Below are 26,204 nucleotides of genomic sequence, written 5' to 3'. Positions count from 1 at the left end.
GGAATAGGGGATGATTCATAATACAAACAAATTGATTGGACACTTTGACAATGAAGTTCATACAGCATGACATCGTTGCTGGTTAGATGTTAATGCACTAGGAGGCTCATTCAGCATCAGAAAAATATTATGCCAAATTATGCTTTTATAAAGAGTCAGCTATAAACCTTTGATTTACAAATATTTTAGACCATTTTCACCTTACTTTTAGCTTTCAAGATATAAGTCACATTATCTTTTAAAAAATATAATGATAATTTTCATTATTCTGAAGAATACTAGATGAATTAGATGAGTTGCATACTTTGCAGATTATGTCATATATATTTTCCTCAAATTTAGTGTTTTCTTTCTAGTACACCATCTGTAACACATATAAATCAGTAGATTGCACAGTGTGTTTAATCCAGTTTTATTTGCTGAGTAATTAAAAGAAAAAAACATCTTGGGCAAGAAGTAGCTTCCAGAAAACAGTCTGTTCAGGGAATTTAAAGAATAGTTTCCCTTTCTCTCCTCTTTTATGCTGTTTCTAACGGTAAAATAAAGACAAAAGTTGGAAATTAGTTTATGAAGTAATTATTTATAATTTCTTATCAATCATATTTTACAATCATAAGTGTTTGAATTTTCTTTTCTTGCTATTTAAAGTCTATGGCTTTTGGGACGCCTGGGTGGCTCAGCAGTTGAGCGCCTGCCTTGGCCCAGGGCGTGATTTTGGAGTCCCAGCATCCAGTCCCACATTGGGCTCCCTGCATGGAACCTGCTTCTCCCTCTGCCTGTGTCTCTGCCTCTCTCTCTCTCTCTCTCTCTCTCTCTGTCTATTCTCATAAATAAATAAATAAATAAATAAATAAATAAATAAATAAATAAGTTTTATTTATTTATTCATGAGAGACACAGAGAGAGAGGCAGAGACACAGGCAGAGGGAGAAGCAGGCTCCATGCAGGGAGCCTGACGTGCGACTCGATCCCGGGTCTCCAGGATCAGGCCCTGGGCTGAAGGCAAAGCTAAACCGCTGGGCCACCCAGGCTGCCCTAAATAAACAAAATCTTAAAAAAAAAAAAAAAAAAAAGTCTATGGCTTTCAAAGACAGGTGTAGACGGCTACATGATAAAATAAAATGAATCTTCAGATTTGAAAGAAAAATAGCGGAGTTTGAATTCTCACACCGCCCCCTTAAAAAAGTCATGTAAAACCTCTGAATGTTATTTTCCTAATATGTGAAAAGATGAAAGCAGCCCATAGCTTAGAAGATTCCTTGAAAAATAAATGAGAGCTTCTATACAAATGAGCAAAACTCATTGTTTTTGATAATTGCTTTAGAATGAAGTATTAGGCTGTAACAAGAGCACACGGAAATCTTAGTAAACTGTTTTGTAAGGGATTAAGAACAGTCTCTTTCAAGACAGGCACCCAGTGTGAGACAATGTCAATACTACCATGTTTTCCTGTGGATGAGCATGGTGGCGCTCACTCTCTCCAGTTCAACTGAAGTCTGCGGGCTCCAATGTAAGCACCTATATAGATGTGCTGTGGAGATTCTGGACATGAGGTGTCACCCTATCAGAAGGTTAGAGACCAAATGTGGCACAAGTGAGCTCTTATAATATAAACATAGCATCTGGTCAATACTGCTAGCAATGCTATGAGTTATGGTATTTTGATATCTGTATTTGTTGCATTTAAAAATTATTATCTAAATTACTCATGTTTATGCAGAAAAATAGATGCAAAAAAAAAATAAAAGCAAGCAGAAAAAAATTACCCATAATCCTACCACCATAACTGCAATTAGGTATATTCCACTATTAGCATAGAATAACTAGTGACATTTTAAGCATTATTTTTATATGTTATTTTCAAAATGCATGGATAAAATATATGTATCTTTATTTATTTTTTTAATATATGTATCTTTAAAGTAGGATCACAGTAGGACATATTTTTTTGATAACTACCTTTACCATTTAGCAACGTATCATCAACATGCTACATATTGATCCATATAGATTGACACCATCATTTGTAAGGATTGAGCAGAACTCCATTTTAAGGATGTATGAGGTAATAACCTATAGCTGTTCATTTAAATTATTTTCAGCTTTTCTATATTATAAATAATATTTTGACATGTATTTTTACATTCTATCTTTATGAATCTTATTATTGAAAAAATTATTGGAAGTGGAATTTCTGAATTAAATACATTACTTCCAATTATACTGTAGGAAGTTTCTACAAACTTTTACTCCTGGCAAAAATCTGTGAGAGCCCATCTCTTTTCAGTGCACCATACTGGGCATTTTCCTTCTTTAACTCTTTGACAGCCTACTAATTTATGAGAAGAGAGAGGATATCTAGTCTTTTCTTCATGGTTATGATTACTAGTAACATGAAATATTTTTCATCACATATTATTATTTGTATTTCTGATTTTTTGGAACCTTGCCTGTTATATGTTCTTTTTATTACCAATTTGTAATATTTCCACATCTTAGACATTAACCCCTTTTTGTCAAACATGGTTTTATTTTTCTTGTCTGCCATTTGCTTTTTCACTTGGATTGTGGGACTTTTCCCCATACAGACATCTTAAAGTATTTATCTTTCTATTTTTGCCTTGAGCCTTCACTGAAACGGCTTTCTTCACCTATACATATGCACTTCTATTTTCTTCTAGTAGTTTTAAATTTTATTATGTATTTGTATTCAATCCACTAGGAGAATTAATTTTATTTTAAGATGTGGGTTAGGGCTTTAAATTTATTCTTGCCAAGTGGTTAACTGGTTGCCACAATTATTTATTTATCTATCTATCTGTCTATCTATCTATCTATCTATCTATCTATCTATCTATCAAACTGTACATATTTTTCTCACCAGTTTTAAATGTTGCCTTTATCCAAAGTTTCACTTTCCACAGTTTGTGACCCATGGTCAACTGCAATCCAGAAGTAGATGACCCTCCTTCTGACCCATCGTCAGAAAGTCAATAGTAGCCTCATGTCATGTCCCAATGCCTATGTCATTCATCTTGCTTCATCTCATCACAAAGGCATTCTAACATCTCACACCATCACAAGAAGGGTGACTACTTGTACAATAAGATATTTTGGGAGAGAGAGAGACCATATTCATATCACTTTTATTATAGCATATAACAATTATTGTTATAATTGTTCTACTTTATTATTAGTTATTGTTGTTAATCTCTAACTGTACCTAATTTCTAAATTAAACTTTATCATGGGTACATATGTATAGGAAAAAACAACATACATTAAATTGCATATACAGTATACCTAGAGATGTTACATATGGGGCTACACAGAGCATATATAAGATTCAGTAGGATTACCCATAATCCTACCACCATTAGCACTTTAGCTATATTTCCACTCTTAGCTATAGGACCCACTATTTGCACATGACCACTAGCAGCATTTAGCTACTATACTGGATAGTGCAGAACTAGAAAACTCCCTGTCATAAGCCTTAAACAATAATTAAAGCTTTTCTAGTGGTGCAGCTGGCCCAAGTAGAATTACAGATAGATATAAAAAGATGGCATATAGCAAAATACAAAGAAAGAACTGGGAGTTAAGAAATGTCAAGAAAGAGGAGCCTGCAAAAAAGACTAGGAAAGTGACTTAAAAAGCAGGACTAAAGGGGAGAACATCTGAGATTTGGAAGACAAAAAAAAGGAGGGGGTTTGAGGAGAAGGACTATTGTTTGTAAGAGAATTTTGCTAACTTATCAAGTTGTGTCTTCAAGGAAAAGTTGGATAACACTAAAAATACTGGCACTAAAGAAGTAATGATTAATAGTTATTTTTAAATTGAGTATTTAACAAATTCAGAGAGTCTAAGAAGATACTATTTTATAATTTTCATGAATTTCAAATATATAGGTTTTACCTATAGTTACATGCAAGGAAAAAGCTTCCTATTTCATTTTGTAATAGAATATAGTCATGCTTTACTCCTCGATTTTTCTACATTCCATGTCTAATATAGTATAAAATCTTGTAGTTTACAACTTTGAAATCTCTCCATACCAGTCACCATCTCCTGCCATCCTGGTACAAGCCACCATCACCTACTGCTTGTGATGATACAACAGCCTCTGGAACTGGGGTTCAGGATTTCATCCAACCTGCTAGTCCATATTTCCCTGAGTTGCTGTGCTCCTTTTATAAAATAAGTCAGTTCCTATCATTCCTCTGCTGAAAACCCTTGGGTGGCTTCCCTTCTCTCTCAGAGTAAAAGAAGAGTATGTAAAACTTTCCTGCAACTCTCCATGATCTGACCATCTGCTATCTCATGGATGGCATCTCCTACAGTAATTTTTCCCTTACCCCATTCAGCCATCCTATCAATCCTTGAACTTAGCAAGTCAGTTTTGAACCTCTGGGCTCCCTCCTTCACTTCATTCAAATTTCTGCTCAAATATCACTGTGCCGAGGAAACCTTTCCTGGCCTGTTAAAGGAACAACCTCTTTCTCCTTGTTCTATATGTCCTTGTCTTATTTTTCTCTATAGCACTTCTTACCATCTATCTATTGTATTATATGGTATTGCATTGTTTTGTATTCTACGGTATCCTATTTATTCTCTAGTCTCTCTTCTCACTAGAATGTCAGTTCCATGAGGGCCTGAGCTTTCTTTGGTTCTCTGCTGGATCCTGAGGGCCAAGAACAGTACTATCACTTAGTAAATATCTGCTTGGATGAATGAACATATATCCAGATATTTTAAGAATCACCATAAGCCTTCTAAATCATTTCTGGCATTAAAAGTAATGGTTCCAATTTTGAAATATTTCAGAAAAGGTTTCTTCTCCCCAAGAGAAGATTCAGTTTCATGCTTTGAAAGATTAAATGAAAGGGAATTTGAGTTATGATGACAGAATTTTGGAATATCATAATTTCAAGAGATTTTTTACTGATACAACTTTATTGTGATAATTGAGAATAAAAATATTTCTTGAAAGGTCATATGGCATAAAAATGAAAAGTTTAACACTTTGAAGACTTTACAGCAAGATAATCTGGTCTTGGGAGATCTACATCCCAGCTGCCTAACTCTGGGTACCCCGCTATGCTTCAGTTTTCTCATCTGTAAAACAAGGTCAATATTGTACCTACTTTACAAAACTGTCATGAGAATTAAATGATTTAGATTATGTAAAGGGCTTATAATATATGCTTCAAACATAGTGTCTCACAAGAATTTGCTATTATTATTTATTTGCTTATAGTATTATCAATTCACAAGTAAGTGGTTGCTCTTAGCTGACAGACATTTTTTGCATTTTTTGTTTGTTTGTTTATTTTTCTCTGTAATGATCCCATGAAAAAATCTCTTTCATGGGAGAAATCTAGCCAGTGTTAATTGTGTAGGTACAAAAACTAGATAAGAGAGTTAAGGCAATTTCTAGTCATTTGCATAAGCTCTCCTTTTTCCCCACTTGTGGGATTCAAACAAACTTTTCAGGGCCCTTACATTTTGCAAATGAATTTCTGTCCTATTTGCAGGGTAAAATCAAAGGGGAAATAAGGTAGATTCATCAAGGGATTCTCTAATAGAATGAAACTCTACAGGCAAGTTTTCTTGTGCCTAGGAAAGTTTATTTAGAAGAGTAAGGAGCTTCAACACTGAGTGGGGAAAGTCTAAAATCACAAACCTAGGTTTTAAAAAATTGTCTCTGAAAAAGTCAGGTCCTCAAATATTTGTCCTCCTCAGAGAAATCTGACTTAAACAATTCAGCCATACTTGTACTTCTAGAATCTACCTCCAATGATCATTTTTTTTAGCCTTCCAAAATACCTAGAAATTTTATATATTACATTTGGTAAATCTACTGGAATGATGATATTAACAGTCATAATTGATATTGAGCCACAGTTTTTAATTTTGCATCTCCTGTGTTTATATGTATTTATCATCTGATTTAACTATAATCCTTATAAAATTAGGTCTTTCATTTCCTTAGTAATTCCCCGAAGAGGTAAGAACAGTGCTCAGGAAACAATATTATTGGTAGAGATCTAACAATCAAACAGAATTTTTAAGGACATCATGTCCTCTACTTCATGTATTATATTATTGCTTTTGAAAAATATAATGTTATTTAAAAGTAAATTTTAACAAGGAAAAGATTATTGTTGCATATGTAAAACATTTGGCATGATTTTTTGAACAACAGTGAACACAACAAAAAGTTGATTTCTTTTCTGCCATGACCCGAGGCATATTTATTAGCTGTTCACTGCCTAAATGTCTCAGCCTAAAACCCAGAACAATCAAGACTTGATGTTCAACTTAACTAAGCAAAATATTCACTTTAAGGATTGAAAATACAGAAGAAGAATTATATGAAATTATTTTCTTCCAACTCTGCCTCAGGGTTTATAATCCTGCAGGGACAAGTCACACCGGTGGAAAATGGCATCTGATGAAATGCTGAAACAACAGCACTCATAGAGCCAAGAGATCAGAGAAGGAAGTCATCACTTTGTGATCTTCTTAGTCAGGGAGAAAGTTGGGTTTCAGCTAATACACCTCTAAAAGATATGTAGAATTTGGAGAAGGAGATGGGAGTAAAGGTGGTTATGGTTCCAGCTTTGGAAACTTCATTTTTTTTTTTTTATCTTTGGCCAGGACACATTTACAGATGATCTATTGAATTGAAAAAATATCTTGTCCGTCTTTGTAATCTTTGTATCTCCTTAATCTACTCAAAGGTGACTTTATAAAGTGAACTTTATAAAGTTCAAAAGATCAGTCTGAAATAAATATCTTGTGAAACTGTATAAAATTGTTCCTGTTTTTTTTTCTTTTTTTAAATACTGAAGGATTTGTTTTGCAGAGAGAGAGGCATTAAGCAGGGGGAGAAGAAAAATATATCCCCAACATTTATCATAATAGAATCTAGTATCTTTTATTTTGTCACTTAAACTCTGAGGAAATACACTACAAACTCCATTTTTAGCTGCCCAAGTCCTTCTTTTTTGCAGAAAAATTAGCATTAAAAATATTTTTAGTTAAATTCACCATATCAATGTAAGCTATAACTAAAAACTAATGAAATAAAAAGCAACTGATAATTTTTCTAATTTGCAAAATGTTTAATTGTGATTTTTCTGATAAAGAAACTAACCACTGCCACAGCTACTACAACAAAATTATTTACAGAATATAATAATGGGGGGAGGACAATAGATTAAAGCAGATGAAGAAAGAGAATAGGTAATACTTTTAAAGTCCCAGCTTTATTTTATTCTAATTTTATTCTATTTATTCTAATTTTATTATGTCACCCTATAAAAATCCTGCATCTTAATTTTAAAATAAAGGTATTGATCCAAGATATTTTGAGGGGTTTCAGGGAAAAGAATGAGGGAGATACAGGGATTGGGAGAAATTTATAGCTGGAGCTGATACTGAGGGAAAATTTAGAGTACATACCTAGCATGTTTTGTGCTTCCTTTCTTCCAGAGAGGAAATGACACTTTAGATTCCCTAGGATGCTGGAACCACATGCAAAAAAGGATGGGCAAATTTGTCATTCAGAATTTATGAAGGATATTTTTTCTTCTCACTGACTAAAAAGAACAAATCAAACACTAGGTTTCCAATTCTGAAAATTAGTAGACTCTGGAGAGCCAATTAAACATTATTCCCCTATCTCGACTCTGTTTTAACATCCTTCTTTATTGCACACTGTTTCTTTCGCTCACAAGGCAGGTAGATGGTGTTATCAGGCTAATTTGGGGACAGTTATCATTATAATGTAATTTTTTGCAATTATGTGGTAGACCAGGTGGCAAGACAGCATGGCTTTGCATTGCCAAGGTGCAAAACAAATTCAGTGTTCAATCAACCTGAGAGAGAAAGGACAATTCTCATTTGCATAAACATGTAGCCACGGAAACGAGATGCACAGAGGTATAAGGGGAAAGAGACCTATTTTACATGATGTGCATAGAATATTTGACAGTTTAGATTGGAGGCGTCATTGATGTGGGTTGGAATGGTACGGTTGGTTGCCATGGATATGGTTTTCCCTACTGGCAGTGCAGAGATTGGCAGGGATGGATGCTGGAAAAAAAAAAAAAAAGCCCAAACCACTGCAACACTCTGGCAGCCTCATTCTTTTCTTTTGTTGAAAAGCTATGTATCCTTTCTGCACTAATGACAGCTCATCAAGTATGCAGTGTAATCTAGAAACACTGATATTTCTGTAATAAATCATTCATGTATAATATATATGTATTTATACATTCTATGCACATATATATGTGGCTATCTACATGTATATATTTGGAATAACATGTATGCAGATTAATAAAAGATTAGATACAGGAGGAAAATATTTACCTCTTTGCTACTCTTTTCTACTTAGCATCAATTTAGGAAATCTTTAGATATGAGGATTTATTAAATAAAGTAAACAATGTATAAATACACTGAATTATCATGTAACTTAGGAAACGAGAATTGCAGTTTGTTTTTGTGGATAAGGCAAACAATGAAAGGAAGGAGGAGTGGCTCATCACAACGGCCTAGTCTCTGATTATTTGACTTCTATAGTCACCACATTGCTGTAATATAACGACATAAATGATATTTGTCCATGAAAAACAAGGTAGTTTCTATTTTCTTTATAGGTTCTAACACAATATTTAGCATAGTATAAACCCAAGTAAGCTGTTTTTCAGAACAGTTAGGCACTTACTTTCTATTTCTAAAAGCCCACCCATCTTGTTTCCATACTGTTAGTCCAAAACCTTGCTTTTATTAAAAAGGATCATGGGAATGCCTTTTGTCTTTAAGAATTTATTCACTAGCGTACCATGTGGTGGGTCTGAAGGAGCAAAGTCTCTTATCCTGCAGGGTAAGAACTTTTGTCTCCATGAATGCAGCTTTGCACTCGGCCATACTCCTGAGATCTGAACGCTGGTAGACAAGCTCTTGTGGAATTCTGGGTTCCCTCAATCTTCCCCTCAGACAGAAGTGTTGAGTGATGCAGCATCTTCTAAACTGTCTATTCAAACATTGGAAACTGGAGAAAGGGTTATAAATAGGATTTATTGTACAATCAAAATATCAGGATCACTTTTGAAACATGACCACATTGTTTGCCTTTAATAGTTGACTTACTAATATAATAATTTATCCATACAGCTGAAGCTTGATGGATGGTTACCAGTGAAGATATGTATTTGGATTAAGATTTAAGAGACTGTGTAGGGACGCCTGGGTGGCTCAGCAGTTGGGTGGCTGCCTTCGGCTCAGGTCATGATCCCGGGAACTGGGATTGGGTCCCGCATCAGGCTCCTGCGAAGAGCCTGCTTCTCCCTCTGCCTGTGTCTCTGTCTCTGTCTCTCTCTCTGTGTGTGTCTTTCATGAATAAATAAATCTTAAAAAAAAAAAACTGTGTAACTGAAAGAGTGATTAAAATGTTTTTCTCTTACCTTATAAGTAAGGTCTTTTAAATGGGCCAATGAAGAAAGTCTACATTGATATTATGTATTTTTTTTTTAAATAAAGCCTACTAGTGGATCAATTCCTGTATGAAACCTACTCCACCCCAGCCATGCTTGTTCTCAGGTTTCCCTAGAAACCACTCAACAATTGCTGGTATCCTTTCTATGATAAACTAGTCAGTTACCCTTTTCTCAAGGTGAAAATCATATTGCATTTAGTTTCATTATCCTTATTTCTTAGTTGATTTTTACCTGTGCTTCTTAAAGTGATTTATTCCCTAAATCCATTTGTTTCCAGTGCTTAATAAATATCTGTTGCCCAAAACATGAAAATTAGTAATTGCTTTAATCCCTGCATTTGATTGTTCTCTAAGTTTTAAAGAAATGAAATAGGACCTCGAAATTCTACCCAGATAACAAGTTTATCATATAAGAACGAGATTCAAATGATTAAAAAGGGAATGAGTACACATTTTAATACAGTAAATTAACATAATGCACAGGATCAGCTTGGCTACATACCATTTCATCACATGTAAACATTCCTGTCCGGGCACTCCTCTCACCTATACTTTATTGTCTTATGTATTTTGCTTTATTTTCTCTAATACCCTGTGTTCTTTTCTATTTTTCTTTCCCACTCCTATGCTTCTCGTCTGTGCACTACTCCTCCATTTGTATTGGTATAAAAGATAACTATATTGAAGAAAAGTCAAGTGATGCTGGGGCATGTTCACCACTGCCCACATATTTTGGAAAGACTTGCAAGATCTTAGCATGGTTCTTTATTTATGTAAAATATTTAGATGCTACAGCACTGAGCCCCTCACACATCTTTGGAGAGGTGAGTGAGTGAGCTGGTATGTATCATGAACTGAAATAAAAGTTTTTAAAACTTTGTTTCTATTTCAAAGACACAGAATTGCTTGCTCATCATTAAAAATCAATTTTTAGTCTTACAGGAATAAAGAAATATGAATGTGGTTATTTTATGAGCAAAGACCTGATTATCTCATGCTGTGCGTGTGATTCCTCAATGGTCAGAAGGGGAGTTCTAGAGAGGTCTACTTTTCTTGGGCAAGTGTACACTTGCCTCAATCTCACTCATAAACCAGGAAACAGTCACATGCACTGGGCCTTAAATGTGTTCATTTCAAACCAGGCAGGAGGCCTGACACACATACTAAATTTTCAATATTAGCATCTCCAAATCTTTATCATTGTATATGTAGATTGATTCATTTTCAGACTCTGGTTAACTGGTTCACTGTCACATCATTTTAGGGATTTTGTTGAACACTTTATTTTCTGGATTTTATGTTGTTAAGGCATACAACTTTACTTAGTTTTAGTCCCTTCCATAAGAGAAAAATGTAAGTTTTAACATTTTGCATCGTGGGTTCACTTTTTTCCCCTGACAAAAACATTTTTCTTGTTTCTCAGATCATTCAAAATATAGGCAGTATTTCTTCCATGAAAGAAAAAAAAAGCAGCAAACTGATTATTTGTTGTGATTAAGCTTAATAAAACAAAATTCACTTCCTAGACTTGTCATTTGGTGATTAAAAGGGGAGGGTTTCTTTTTCTTGTGTTACTTTCCTCATTTGTAAAGTGACACTCTCTGATCTTCATAAGCACATCTGACACAGTAAAACAAGTAAATCATGATTTCCAAATTCTCTGGGATGAGAAGCAGTGACTGATTTCCCTTACGTTTTGACTGCAGCTTCAGGTGGGACATGTGCTCAGTTGGCCATGACAGAACTAGTTTCTGACACAGGTGATGAGAGGACAGGTTGGCGGCCAGATATGATGACATAAATTGCTGACTTGGACTAAATGTTAATCAATATAAAGCTTTGACAGCTAATGATGTATTATGATCAGTCTTCAGAATAATTGATTCACTGCTGATGTCTTACAAGTTCTTGTAGAAAGTATTACCTATACTGATACGTGCTTTATATCTCATCTTCTTCATCTTTAAATGAAATTAAAGATCCTTTTATCATCTATCTAAATCCATCCGCTTCCTTGGGATAGCATGAGGATTGGTATAATAAAGTGGAAAAATTATATTTGTTATGTGAAAGATACTAAATTCCTGATGTAAAGCATGCGTCTCATTATGATGACATTTCTTTCATTCTGATAAAGTTATAGATATTAAATTTTCACTCGCAAATTTGTCTATCTGCCACCTGCACTTAACATGACCCCACAACCCTGACATCAATTTTATTTTCCTCTTAGACTTCTTCAAAAGAGTTAATAAGAAAAAAAAAAACTTTTAGGTCTCAGAATTACTGGATAGTGTTTCTTCATCTGGAAAAGAAAAAGCACTTTCATTCAGGGCTAACCTTAAATTTTTATTTTTCTGGTCTTCAAAATGCCACATGTCATTTTCTCACTGTACCACTATTTTGTGTCACCCATGATGACATCAAACCATGTGCCAATATGAACTTACCCTCATCCAGTCAGCTCAATAGGATGATGCCCTTCACCATTCAAATTAAATCTGAACCCTGTGTCACTGCTCCTAAGCTGCTATTCATCAATTTTTTCATGTTGTCATGTAGCCATGCTGTGGCTTTTTCTAATGTCCTTATCTCTATCATTAATTTTACCTTCTGATGTAGTAGTACTGAATGATATGATTTACAACTTAATAAAATGAGTTTTTAAAACATTAGATAAACTAGTAAATCAATTTTTATAAGAGTCAGCAGTCTAGGGTTTTGAAGGTAGACTTAATTTACCTCCTTTCCCTGATTTCATCTCAGGTGAACTGAATGGCATAAAACAATACAGTAAACAATGCAGTCATGCATAATACATAGCAGTTGAATTCAATTTTAGTGGTTCTCCTAATGGTGTCCAGATGAGAAGAGGGTGGGAGTGGAAGTGTTGATAGGTGTTCTGAAGCATCTCCTTGACTTTGAAATCTTACTTTCTTACTTTTTTAACCTTTATCCCTGAGAATAAAATTTATCTCTGTGGACATAATCCTTAAGGGGAGGGTAATTGTTTTTCACTGCTTGAAATGCCAACTTTAAAAAAAAAATGTACTCAGGTGAAGGATAAATAAAACTAACACAATGGAGAATATTGATAAATAATTTGGTATGGTTTTCTGCCTTTAGGCAGGTAATTAGCCAAACCACCCAAGACAGATACTTAAAACGAAGATATTTATCTTCTAAGTGCAGAAAGAACAATTTGTTCTCACTATTAGCCTAGATACCAATTTAAAAGACTAAGGCAATTCCAAATGTAATCCAAACATATGTCTGCTAAAGTAACCTGAATTCTATAACTGGGTGATAGTAAATTCCAGGGTAACAAATATAATCTAGTCTATTATAAACCAACATACTTTTGAATAGGTATGGGCACAAGTGATTGTTATTCACTCACTCATGAAATTCAGTACAAGCTCTCCATATCATCCCAAAGACCTGTGCGAGTATCTACTTCCAAAATAAAAAGGAACTGACTGAGACAATTTTTCAGTGGCCTGAAATGGTGAGAGTAAGAATTTATCTAATCTCCTCATTACTCACCACCACACCACCACACATCCCCACCCCGGGGAATAGAGTGCTAAGTGGAATTCCCAAGCTTTAAAAAGTACTTTTCTTTGCTTAATTTTGAATTGTTCACATAAAAAAGGTTAAATTCAAGAAGGAACTCGTAACGTGAATGAAAATGGAGAAAGCAGCATACAGACTTTAGAGTAAACAAGGGTATGTTACCCTTATTCTTTTAGCAACAAACAATGGCAGCAGTACTTCTAAGAATGATGTGTTACAAGACTAAATACAGGCAGCATTGTAAATAACCCTAAAGGACATTGACCTCACTTTCCTGCAGTGCCATATATATGAATACAGGTTTGTGTAGCTTTTAGACTTATAATTTCAATATTACCTTGCAGTGTCAAATTTTAAGAATTGTTGGGTCCCATTAAGGACCTCATTGGTGAGCACTGGGAGTTATGCTATATGTTGGCAAATTGAACACCAATAAAAAAAAAAAAGGACCTCATTGGTGATGAAAAATAACAAAACATTCAAATTGATGTTGCATCTGCACTGGAATTTTCCTGGCATGTCTGCTTCCTACAACTGAAGGAAATATATCTGGCATATATAACACAGGTGGAATCTGTTTTAAAGATTTAAATCTGGAAAAAAGATCCAGATCCTGCTATTACTTTGAAATTCATATGCAAGAAGCATTTATATTTATCAGCTCAGAAAGACAAAGGCTTATTGGATGTAGGATCAAAGTTTACAAAATTAAAAGTAAGTTCTTTTTAAAGTAAATAGATTCTCATCAAATCTTGAAATGCTGGAACAACTAACAACTATGGGAATTTGAAAACTTTAAATTTTAGCACAGGTCAGTATATCAGTAATTATTTTATTACTGACATACCCAACACGGTGCTAAATTTTGTGGTAGGTATGAAAGTATAAGGCATGAATCATATTGCCAAAGTAGTTACAATCTAGTTGGGAGGTAGAACAATAATGGGAACTACAAGAGTTTATGCACTTATGCTAAATTTCACAATACAGACCACAAATGTACTGCTTTATTGTTTTTACTGTGAGTGGTAGGTATAATATGGTCCTCCAAGAATGAAAATCCAAACAGGATTAGAAATTAGATCAGATTAGGATGTCCGAAAGTGTGTAAGTGAAAACACTAATCATAGGGAATACTCTTTAATACTGGTTTTTGAGGGATGCCTGGTGGCTCAGTGGTTTAGGGCCTGCCTTCAGCCTAGGGTGTGATCCCGGAGACTCGAGATTGAGTCCCGCATCTAGCTCCCTGCATGGAGCCTGCTTCTCCCTCTGCCTGTGCCTCTGCCTCTCTCTTTCTCTGGGTCTCTCATGAACACATAAATAAATTCTTTAAAAAAAAAATACTGGCTTTTGAGGTCAAAAACATTATATATTTATAACCCTGCTTTGGGTGTTAATGAGGTATCTTACCTTATATCTTACTTTATCCTAGTATACTGAAGGCTCCAAGAAGTCATGTAGAAAAGTTATCCTTATAATTTCATTTAATCCAGTATTTTCCAAATTTAATTAACCAGGGAACCCTTTATGTCTCTTATCACTTACATTCCTCCCAACACACTTTAGACAACACTGCGGGCAGCCCTGGATGGCTCAGCGGTTTAGCACCGCCTTCAGCCCAGGGCCTGATCCTGGAGTCGCAGGACCAAGTCCTACGTCAGGCTCCCTGCGTGGAGCCTGCTTCTCCCTCTGCCTGTGTCTCTGCCTCTCTCTCTCTCTCTCTGTCTCTCATGAATATATAAATAAAATCTTAAAAAAAAAAAAGGAAAACACTGGATTTGGTAAATCCATAAATTACAAAACTGTAATACAGTAGTAACTGAACCTAAGAAAGCCAGGAACATGTCTGTTTTCATAAAGATGAATTTCAGGATGACAGTTAAGATCTTGGTAGACATAAAATTTGGCTGATGGACCATGGTCCATCTAACATGACTCTTGATGGCACATATTATGCTCTTAGGAATCCGTCTAATATCCAGACTAATGTTTTCGTTGTAGATTTTTTGCAAAATTACAACAAAGACATACATATAAGAAAAAATTATTATAAAAATAGAGCCATTGGGGTGCCTGCGTGGCTCAGCTCAGTCTGTTGAGCATCTGCCTTCAGTTCAGGTAAGGATCCCAGTATCCTGGTGAGCAGGGAGCCTGTTTCCCCCTTCTCCCTCTGCCCCCCCCCCTTTTGTGCTCACTCTCCCTCTCAAATAAATAAATAAAATATTTTTTTTTAAAAAGTAGATAGCCATAGAATTAACTGAAGGATATCTCAGCAGCATTCCACTGGACTCATCCACCCATGTGCTAGCAGAAGGTATAGGGGATGACAGGTTTGCCATTGACAATATGAATTTAGTTCTGATTGTAAGAAGTTTTGATTAGAAATTACTAATATAAATGGACTCAGTAGAGAGGTTTGCTCTAGGCCCCTCTATGTCCTTTACAGGGAAGTATTAAAGATTTAATCTTGGAAAACAAATACTTTATTTATAGCATTTTCTCCACCTCATTATAAAAGTTAGTCATGGTGTTATCAGTATTTTAACTAAAATAATTGGCCCACATCATTTTATGTCAAAACCAACCAACTGTAAGGTCTCAAAGTGTTGGTACTCTAGTAGCATAATTAGGCAACTTGAAAGCACACTGACAGAAAAGAGGTTTTAAAAGTAAGTCGTCTTGGTAGAATGGCATTAGTAAGGACTTCTATTACTACTATCTACTGATAATCTCAATGTCAACCCTTGACATGGAGCGTGCCAACCAAACTTTCATATGCAAAAGGATGATTTGGTAGATCTTATTAAAATGCATATTCTGATTCAGGGGGCTTGGGATCTATCTCAAATTCTGCATTTCCTTTTTTTAAAAAGATTTATTTATTTATTTGAAAGAGAGAAGAGGGAGAGAGAGAGAGTGAGAGAGAGAGAGAAAGAGAAAGAGAAAGAGAGAGGGGGAGAGAGAATCCTTAAGCAGACTCCCTGCTGAGTGTGGAGCCTGACCCAGGGCTGGATCCCAGGACCCTGAGATCAAGACTGAAGCCTAAATTAAGAGTCAGATGCTTAAGAGACTGAGCCATCCAGGCACCCCAAATTCTGCATTTCTAATGAGTTCCCAGGTGATATGCTCCCTGAACCACTCTTTTTAAAGAGCACAATCACAGAGAACAAAGGCATAGCAAAAAGCTTGCTTCTCTCCTGTCCTGGGAGCTTATTGGTTTTTAATTCCCAAAAGCACCTGGTACAGGGACAGAGGGTAGCTGACCTTTTGTTTCAAGGATGTCCTTCTCTCTCTCTGTTGTCCTCATCTAAAAATTCTAGTCATTGTTACTTCCAGAGCAGTGTTTGTTTTAATTAGTTCTTGATAATTTATTAGTTTTCAGATATTTGAAGGAAAGCAAGAAGTTTTGTGTAGACTTTCTATCATTCTTCTCTTTTGAAGTGAGCCTGGACAGATAACCTGTCCTTGCCTGGGCTATATTGCCTAAAGCCAACAGATCCTTGCCCAGCTGTAGTTGAGAAAAGACTTGTGTCCGTTTAGGCTTTAAATCACTGAGTGTGAGCAGGATACCCCTGGGATGGGTCAGACTATAGCAGGGGCAGTCTTCAGGGAATGACCACTTCATTTTACTCCTAATGAGGCAGCAATGCCAAGCTGCTGTGGATTTTACCCAAGGTGTTGTGTAGGCATTTTTTTAATGAAGTCTCAGACATATTTTGCATGCTTTTACCCAGCAGCCTAACCATGCTTCAAAGTTTCAATCTTTTGATTGATCTCACTCATCTTGTTTGGGGACGAGGGGATAGGGGAAGCTTCTGTAGCTGGTTGGAGGCAGATCCCACAAGAAAGCAATAAACTTCAGAATTGAATAAAAATCTAATTTGTGTACGCTAACTCTTTTTGGTAATGTTAATTTTTTTTCATTCTGTGTGTACACTTCCATGGCCATAACTTCCTTTCCGTTGGACTACTCATTAACTAATAGCCCACAGCAGTTAATTTCCTGCCATTCCCTCCCACTACTTCACTTTATTTGTTTAGCTGACAGGCTTTTGAAGCAAGCCGGCTAAAGCATGCAAGAATTCCTGGCTTTTTTCCTCCTTCATTCTTGTTATTATTAGGAATATGGACAAGGTGCTAGTATGTGTATTCCATCTGAAAATCATGCTGGAGTTTCTATCTCTTGGGAAAGAACCAAATTGCTTCATAATCGTCATGGACCCAATTCTGTAACTATTCGCAGACAAGATTCTTGTTAGTGCCAAAGGGAGTTTTGCCCTCATTTAAGGTTACAAGATCAAGTGGTAAAGGTATTTATAGCCATCTCACTTTCCCCAAGAAAATAAGTTAAACCAGATATGGGAAAAACTACTAAATGTGCTATAGATGCTTTCCTTTTCACTAGAACAATTTACCTAAGATAAATCAATGAAAACACAAAGAAAAAAACAAGAAAATTAAAATTAATTGGTGACTAGTGTTTCAACTAACAATTATCTTCTTTTTCACTTTTCATGATAAAATATATATTTCACTTGGAGGATACAAAGAAATATAAAACTTACTGGCTTTCTTTTCTTAGCCAAATATGGAATGAATGAATATTCTGATCATTTGTTCCTCAGAAGATTCATAGAAAAGCTAAAAAAAAAAAAAAGTTCCCAGGCTCTTTGAAGGTCAGTCACATTCAAATAGCACTGTTGTTCCAAAAAATGGACTGGCATTTTTTAAGCACCCAGCTTACTCCATGATGGTACTTACACGTGTCTTCCTAGTCCCTCCTCTTTTTCTTTCCTCCCCACATTTCACTCACAAAAATGTGACAGTGGATTGGTGGATGAATCAGAGAACTTCAAACCAGAACTTTTGCTCTATTCTAGTTTTACAACTATTCCTCTGGTGGAAAGTGCTTGACCTTTCTGGCCTTAATTACTTCATTTATAAATGAGTGGGGTGGATTAGCTATTCTCAGGTTTCTGTGGATCAAATATCCCATCACGAGTACAGGTTATAAATTTTACATAAATATTTAACTTTATCTACATAATGAAGAAGGTGAAAAGAGAAAAGCCAATCAGTATATTGTACTTTCCATTTCCTATACAACTCTACAGATCTGTTTGTGATTTTTTTAAAATTAAATAGATGGCTCTGCAGCAAGAAGGGCGACTGAATTTAGACAGACTTTTATTAGGTTGCTGGCCTAAGGTGACTTTGGGCAAGTAACTTAATCTCAAAATAGAGATGTATAATTGACTGATCAGTCAAATTGGGATATTAAACCTACCTTACAGGATTGTTAAGAGAATAAAGTAAGACTTTCCATGCCAGACACAATAACAGCCCAACAAATAGTCACTGTCCTAAAAAAAAACAAAAACAAAAACAAAAACAAAAACAAAAAAACAAAGAGTCACTGTTCTGACTACATATTATGCCCCTATATGGATGTTGGTAGTAGTGAGAAAAACATCGGTTTAGGCATTAGAAAATGTGGATTCTAATTCCAGTTCTTCCATGCCTAGCCAAATCACAATTTTCTCATTTGTTAAATGAACTATTCCACAGAATGATTTTTGGGTCTCCTTCTAGCCTTAGTTTTTCACAATTTTAATGTGTGAAAACGGCATTGAGGCTTCTTGTCACTCAAAATACAGGTATTGTTTTCTACAAAGATTTAAATAAATAATTCTGACTGTTTTTAATAGCTTATTGCAATAGTTCTTGTTCAAGTCTGACTTTTCTAGTAAATATTCAACCTTTTTTCTCTGATATCTGCATTAGTGGTATTTAGAATTAACATAGGTTTGTTTTTTTTTTTTTCAAGGACAAATAAATTGATCCACATTTGGAAACTAGGTCCTTGAATTTTATAACAGAAGATATTTAAAATATTAAAACAGAAGTATTTTATTTTTTTAGTATTCAAATCAACTCCTGAGTAATTTGACTTAGGAAAACAGAAAGAAAAGAATATAAAAAGACCCCAACAGAGTAATAATTATTTAAACACCCAAAGATTTCCCTTGGGTTGGTAATACAATAAGTTCCTTTCCTATTCAAAGTGAATCTATAACAAAATATGACAAAAAAACATAACTGGCATTCTTTTCTGTATTGCAAATGAATTGCAATTTATATTTTTAAATTCAAACTATTTTACACTCTTAGGGATCTACTGGGGGGTCAGATTTTCATTTGGTGCTTGGATAGCTTCCATAAAATGTAAAACTAATTGACAACTTGTTATGTATTAGCCATTGGTCACTAAGTTCCCTGGTTTGAACAAAACAAATCTCTTTACCAAGTTTTATACGGTGTATGTATCCCCTAAATGTTGACAGTCACTCAGAAATATCTATACTACTACAGCTGGATTTTATAGTTGCAAAAATACATTGGCTTAAAAAATATTTGGAAGGTTGCAGTTACTTCTGTATTTGAAACCACCAAACTATCAATGGCAGATAAAGATCCAAATATATTTGCTAGGACAAATTTCTCTTCCAAAAATGACTCTGTGAAATTCATATCCATTTTACATAAAAAATAAATGCTGCTAAAATGACAATGAATTTTTCAAATGGATATAGTAAGAATGTTGTTGGTGCAGAACCTGATCATAAAGACATAAAATGTGAAATGAAATATATTGTGTGATGAACCTATATACATATTCTTAAAGACATCTTGAACCATCATTAAATCATATTACTGTTGATTTTCATTTAAGTAAGGGTTGCAAACTGAAATGCCTTCAGGGCCTAACCAAGTATCATAAATGTAGAAAGAAGTCAGAAACTAAACAATTGAGAGGTGTTAGGACTGTGATTTACAGGAAGCATATGCCTCATCCCAAACCATTCAAATTATATTAAAAGCAAAATGAAAATCAGGATAACTGAATTAAACACATCTGGGGGCGGGATCCTCTTAAGCCAATCAGAAAATCAAATTCACATTAAAAAAAAAAGCATTCCTGCTTTAAACAATGGATATTCAAAAGTTGAAGATGGATTAGGATTAATTGGAAAACTATTTAAATTCAGGCATCTAGAAATCATGAAAAGCATATATTATAATATGAAGAATAGAGCCAAGGCAATTTCTCAGTTTTCCAGAATGGCCATTTCCAGAATGGAAAAAAGAATTGGAGCACGGATAGATATGTTCTTCTAATCTTTGACTCTAATAATGAAAACTCCATAATCATAGCTGAAAATCTGTAAACCAATGATCCCTGAGATAGGGTTACCAATTTCAAGGTCTTTCAACTTCTTTGTCATAGAGATTTCAGTGTAAAATAGGAAAAGAAGGAGGAGGTGGAAAAGAAAGAGAAGACGATGAAGGAAGAGGACCAGATTTTTTTCTCTGGCACATGAGTTCATGAAATTTGACTGGGACAAATACATCAGATCAAATTTAGTCGCTATTCCATACATTTGGACACAGGACACACTGGGAAGCATGTGTCCAGAATTTTCTCCTGTCTAAATGGCCACATCCAAGTTATCAGTTTATTTTAACTTCAAATTGAATTATTTTCTTATACATCTCGCTGATCCTTAATTACTCATAAGATCAATAAGAGGTGTCTCCATGGCCTCGCAGTCTGACCTGTATAGCAGTGTTTTGATTGGCTAGAGTTTCTGTTTACCATCACTTTACAGGCACAGTTCTCAAATGTGAGGCTGTCTTATCTGTTACTTCCATATTTCTTTGGGTTTTTGTGGCACTACATTTTAGGTGTGTGCAGTACTGAAAAATGTTAGTCACTGCATTTTGAGGCAGTCTAGAGATGTGGTTTCAGAGCCTGGCTCTGCCCCTTTCCTCCTGTAGCCCCTAAGAAAGTTACCTAACCTCCCTGGGTCTTCTTATCTTCATCTATAAAAAGGCCTTGAGTATAGTTTTCTCTTAGAATGATGGCAGGGCTAACTGCACTAACTAATGTGTGTGAAGTGCCTAAAACAGCTGTGACACACAGGAGGTGAGCCCTCAGTAAACATGTTCCTTTTCACACTCAACAAGAACTGATAATTACAGCAAATCAACTTCAAGACTTTCAAAACAACCTCACTGATTACTAGGATCAATTCAACTGCTCTCTCTGGTCAGAAATAAAAACCCTTAAACAAAGAAAATTTAGATCAATGCCTGAGTGGAATTTGAGAATTCAATAGCTGGCTAGGAACAAGGGTAACAGCTCTTAAAAACATGAAGAATGTAAGGGCCAGTATGTCTTGGTATTAGGTACAGAAGCTTCTTAAGGAGCAATGATGCTTTCTGTAAGGAAGCCAATGGTAAGGTTGTGAACACAGCTCAAAGAAACAGGAAACATCCAGTGAAAGAATTTCTATTCAGCTGGGATTGCTTCTGGTCACCAATCATAAAGCTGTGCCTAAAATATGCTTAATGCATTCAAGAGCAATCAGCAAGAGCCTTATTATTTAAATTTCATGATCAGAAGTACCAAAGGACCCTTGCTCCCTTAGTCAAGTGAGTAAGTGCTGACAAATTACCAAAATCTAAATTTAATAAAACTGTATTAGTCACCTTCCAAGGTGTCATCTCAGAGTAATGCTGAGATCAAAACCCTGATTTGAACATGTCAAATCAATTGCAGGATGCCAGGTGGCTTGTGAGTTGGAGAGAAACTACTGACACGATGGTCTGTGTCGCTCTGCTGGTAAAGGAAAAGCACTCTGCCTTTTAGGAGTCAAGACCAAGTCATATCCTTCTTGCCCAAAAACATTGTTTGTCAGACCTTGGGTGATATTTTATGTTTGTGCATAATCAGCAGCACATGGTAGTAGTGCCATTGTTCTATGCTATCATTCAAGCACAACCCTAAAGAACAATGTGCCAATAACCAGAATTAAGTTGCAAAAACAATAAATTTAAGAATCAGGAAAAATTGTCTCTGACCTCAGCTTCCTAATCTGACTAATGAGAATAATGATAACTCCTCAGCCAACAGCAAGAGGTAGTTTTGAGGGTAACATATAACAGCATGCCTTATACTACAAAACACTATACAAACCTAGCATTTATTCATCAAATATTTATTATTCACATACTATGTGCAGGTACACTTCCAAATTCCTTGGACAAATCAGAAAACAAAAAAAATGAACTGAACTTGTGTTCTTATGAAATTTATAATCTAGCAGGGGAGACAGAAAACAAGCAATAGACATTAATGAAATAAAAAGTAAATGTCACCATATGTTAAAATGGATAAGCATAAAGGAAAAAGAAAAAAAAATACAGCCATGAAAAGGTTCTTAGGAATGTGGGGCTGGGAAGAAGTTTGTAGAATGAACCAGGGATATCAGGTTAGTCTGTTTGTGAAGGTGATATTTGAGCAAAGACTGGAGATTGTGAGGGAGTTGGGCTTTCAGATATATGTGGGAAAGCTCTGCAAATCAAATGAACAGCCCTAAGGTAGGAGCATATAAAGCTTGTGGACGGAGCAGAGTAAGGAAGGGGAAGAGTGGTTCTAGGTGGAGTCAGAGAAGTACCATGGTCCAGATTCTGTAAGGCCCTGTAGGTTTTTGTAAAGACTTTAGCTTTTGCTCTTAGTTGAAAAAGAAGTCACTGCAGGATTTGAACAGAGTGACATGCTCTGTTATTTTTTAGAATCTTTGTTTTTGCATGCCTATTAAAAATAGATTGTGGGGGGTCAAGGTCACTTGGCCATTACAAGATCACTACTATACCTCCAACTGGAGGTATTGAGTAGGCAGGTAACTACTATGTGTATGTAGAGATCAGAAGAGAAGTCTAAAGATACAAATTTAGAAGCTATCAACATATAGGTAGTAAGTAAATCCATGAGGATTTGAAATAGAGAAATGAAGAGACTTAAGGACAGAATCATGGGATACTCAGGTTTTCACTTTCTTGGGGATGTGAGGAGGAGCCACAGAGGGGACTGGGAAGGAATAGCTAGAAATACAGAAGGAAAATCAGAAGACTGGAAGCCAAATGAAGAAAACTTGCAAGGGGAAGGAACCAATTCTGTCAAATGCTAATGAAAAATGAGATCACAACCAAAATTGCCCGTTAGATTTATCAGCATGGTTGTCACTAAAAAGCAAGAAAGAATGGTTTGAAGAGGCAATAGAGAAGTAAAAAGGACACATGTCCAATCCCTAGGTTCATATACATGAGGATCGTGGAAGAAAAGCAAAGAACAACAACCAAAAACAAATAAACAAACAAAACCCCCGTGTCCCTATATGAGAGACATTGTACGGAAAGAAAGCAGCCTTCCTATAGAAAAGCCAGGTTTCCACTAGAATGAGAAAGATAAAGGGGATGTTAAGTAAGTTAAGAATCTACGGGATTTTGTTGACCGCAGACCATGAATTCCAGAGGGCATGGTGGAAGGATTTCATGAGATGGGGAGTTGGGGAAGAGGTGAGCAGGTCAGAGGCTATGCAGAGCCCTGTGAAAATTAGATACAGATATGGGGGGCGGGGGAGAGTGACTGGAATCCTGGGCCTCTCTTAATGACTGACATAGAGAGAATGGGAATAATGTGTCCTGGTAGAGCCAAGCAGAACATAGCAGCAGAGCAGTAAGCGTAAGGAGATCAAACAATTTGGTTGTCTAGGTCTCTCTCTAGACCGCTGTTGGGAGAAGCCATTAGGCCCAGGAAAGCTGTGGATAGTCAAAGTCCAAAGCCTTGGACTCAGCCTTGACACTTGTGGCTGAAGCAGAGACTCCTAAGGAAAGCGGGTTTTGATTTAACTCACAATCCAATCCCCTTCTGTACCCCTAAGGAGAGTTAGAAGGCCTAGAGGAGGCACAGACACTGCCTTGCCTAATGGTTACCTTTAGATCTCTCTTGAGACAGGAGAAGAATTACCACAAATATTCTGCATCTCTTTTGTCCCTTGTTGGTGGAACCATGAACTTCCGAGGAAACCAGGTATGATTTCCACCATTTTTATGGTGATCTGAAACTTAAAAAAAGTATGGTTTCAGGAAAATACAATTAGTTGAAACCATCTAACTAATTGAATAGGACAGGAAGGTATGGGATGGGAAAAAAAGAACTGACATTCATTGGGTGCTTATTATGTTCCCAGTTACTATACACATATGGCACATTTCACTTGGTCTACAATGTTATAGTTAAGTAGGATTAATGATCTTCACTATAAACAAACGACATGCTGCTGACTCTGGGATATGATATCAAGTATGATTACACTATGGAAATTTTGTTGGGATCAACTTCCAAATGTATTTCCATTTTTGCACTGATATATACTGTTGATAGTATGTCTAATTCCAAATATTTTATAGGCATTGCTATACATTTTCATGAATTATTCTAAAGTAGCTAGCATACAGGCTGATTTTCAGTATGTTTGCTCAGTGACTAAATCATTCATTAATTCGATCTTTTCTTTTCATTCAACAAGTACAGGTGTTTCCTATGCATAAAGAACCATAAATCCTTCCATTATACTTTTCATTCTCTGTCCAACTGCTGACTAATGTCATTTTATTTTCATCTTTAATGTAAACATTTTTAACAGGTCAATTATAAGTGCCATAAAGTCCTTAAATATCATAGAGCCAGAGAGCAAAAGACCCCTCTTGATACCTAAAAATATTGGGTCTGTAGGAGTACCTGAGCAGCTCAATAGATTAAGCTTCTGACTCTTGATTTCAGCTCAAGTCATGATCTCAGGGTCCTGACATTGTACCCCCTGGCAGGCTCTGTGCTCAGCAGGGAGTCTGCCTGAGATTCTCTCTCCCTCTCCCCTGCTCCTCCCCATGCTCTCTCTGTCTCTCTCTAACATAAATAAATAAATCTTTAAAAAAAAAATTGGATCCATAATGTATTTATCTGAAACACTGAATAGAGTTCTATTTTTAATAATTTATTCTCCTTTAGTTTTATGAATGGGTTTATTCATTCAACCACTTCACTAAAAGCTCTAGTACAATGATTAAGAGTTCTTGTTCTGAAGTTAGGCAGACCTGACTTGGGAATTCTAGTTTCACACATCCTAGCGGTGTAAATTTGGGCAAACTTCTAAAATTCTCTAAGCTTTAGCATCTTCCTTCATTAAACGTTAATGACAATAATGCCTTACCTTATAATATTCCTATAAGGATTAAAAGAGAAAATGAATGAAAACCTTGTAGCACAGTTCCTGGAACATACTAGAGGTTCATTAAATGGTGTCTAATATCATTACTATTATTATTATTATTATTATTATTATTAATTTAAAGCACTGTGTATAGAGGGGGGCAATATACAAGGGAATAAGATCTGGTTCCTAACACCAAGTACTTAATAATTCAGCAGTGAAAACTGAATGTATACAAATAATCACTATAGCAAGCAATACAAATGCCATCAAATGGTCTAAATCAAGTACAGAGGATGAATAAATCACTTCTTGCCTAAATAATCAAGCAAGATTTTGGTTGAGGTTGACCATTAGTTCATAGTCCTTGAATCAAACATTAGTCATTGGCTGAGGGAAAATGAAAGTGTATCTAGAGATTTGAGGGATGATACTAAACTGACAGCAGCAGCCAGTCGCAAAGCAAGCCCAGAGAAGAATTGTGACTTCAGAGGCAGAACCAGAATCTAATACTTTCTTATGAGGATGGGTGGTTATAAGAACTAAATGGAATGAATTTTGGAATCAGAGTTATGACCAAAGCCAGATCAAGAACATGCAGAAGCAAATAAAGCATCAAAATTTGCTGCGGACTTAAAGACTCAGGTGCCAGAACCTATCCTCAACACTAAATCTCCTTGCACAGATTTTTTTTAAAAGAGCAAGAGCACACTTGTACAGCCCTGTTGTCCCTCATCTGAAAAGAAATCACCATCCATTAACCAGATAGAGTTTGAGAAAGGAGAGGTCTATGGTAAGGGAGGCTTTAAATGAGAGCAACAGCATGAGCAGTGGTGCAGAGTTGGGATAACCTGACGAGAGAATGGTCATCCTCCTTTGTAGAACTCTGGGATACACTTAAGGAATAAATCCTCTATGGAAAGCAATGATTTGGGGACAAAGTTAGATGTTAAAAATCAATTCACAGTTTGCCTTTGCCTTACTTTGAATTTCAGAGTTGC

At 35.7% G+C, this 26,204-nt stretch overlaps 1 long non-coding RNA gene across 1 annotated transcript; it reads right to left on the bottom strand.

The window, feature by feature from the left end:
• Nucleotides 1–7,473: 7,473 nt before the first annotated feature.
• LOC119870949 lies at nt 7,474–24,061 on the bottom strand. Its single transcript, XR_005356299.1, has 3 exons — nt 23,927–24,061; nt 8,858–9,067; nt 7,474–7,532 (listed from the first exon to the last, which is right to left on the bottom strand). It is a non-coding gene; the product is annotated as an uncharacterized LOC119870949 (long non-coding RNA).
• Between the last annotated feature and the right edge of the window lie 2,143 nt (nt 24,062–26,204).

Source organism: Canis lupus, chromosome 3 (assembly GCF_011100685.1).
Source record: "Canis lupus familiaris isolate Mischka breed German Shepherd chromosome 3, alternate assembly UU_Cfam_GSD_1.0, whole genome shotgun sequence".
Classification (NCBI taxonomy): Eukaryota; Metazoa; Chordata; class Mammalia; order Carnivora; family Canidae; genus Canis; species Canis lupus.
Note: the sequence above shows the minus strand (reverse complement) of the source record. Positions and strands in the feature narration are given on the sequence as shown.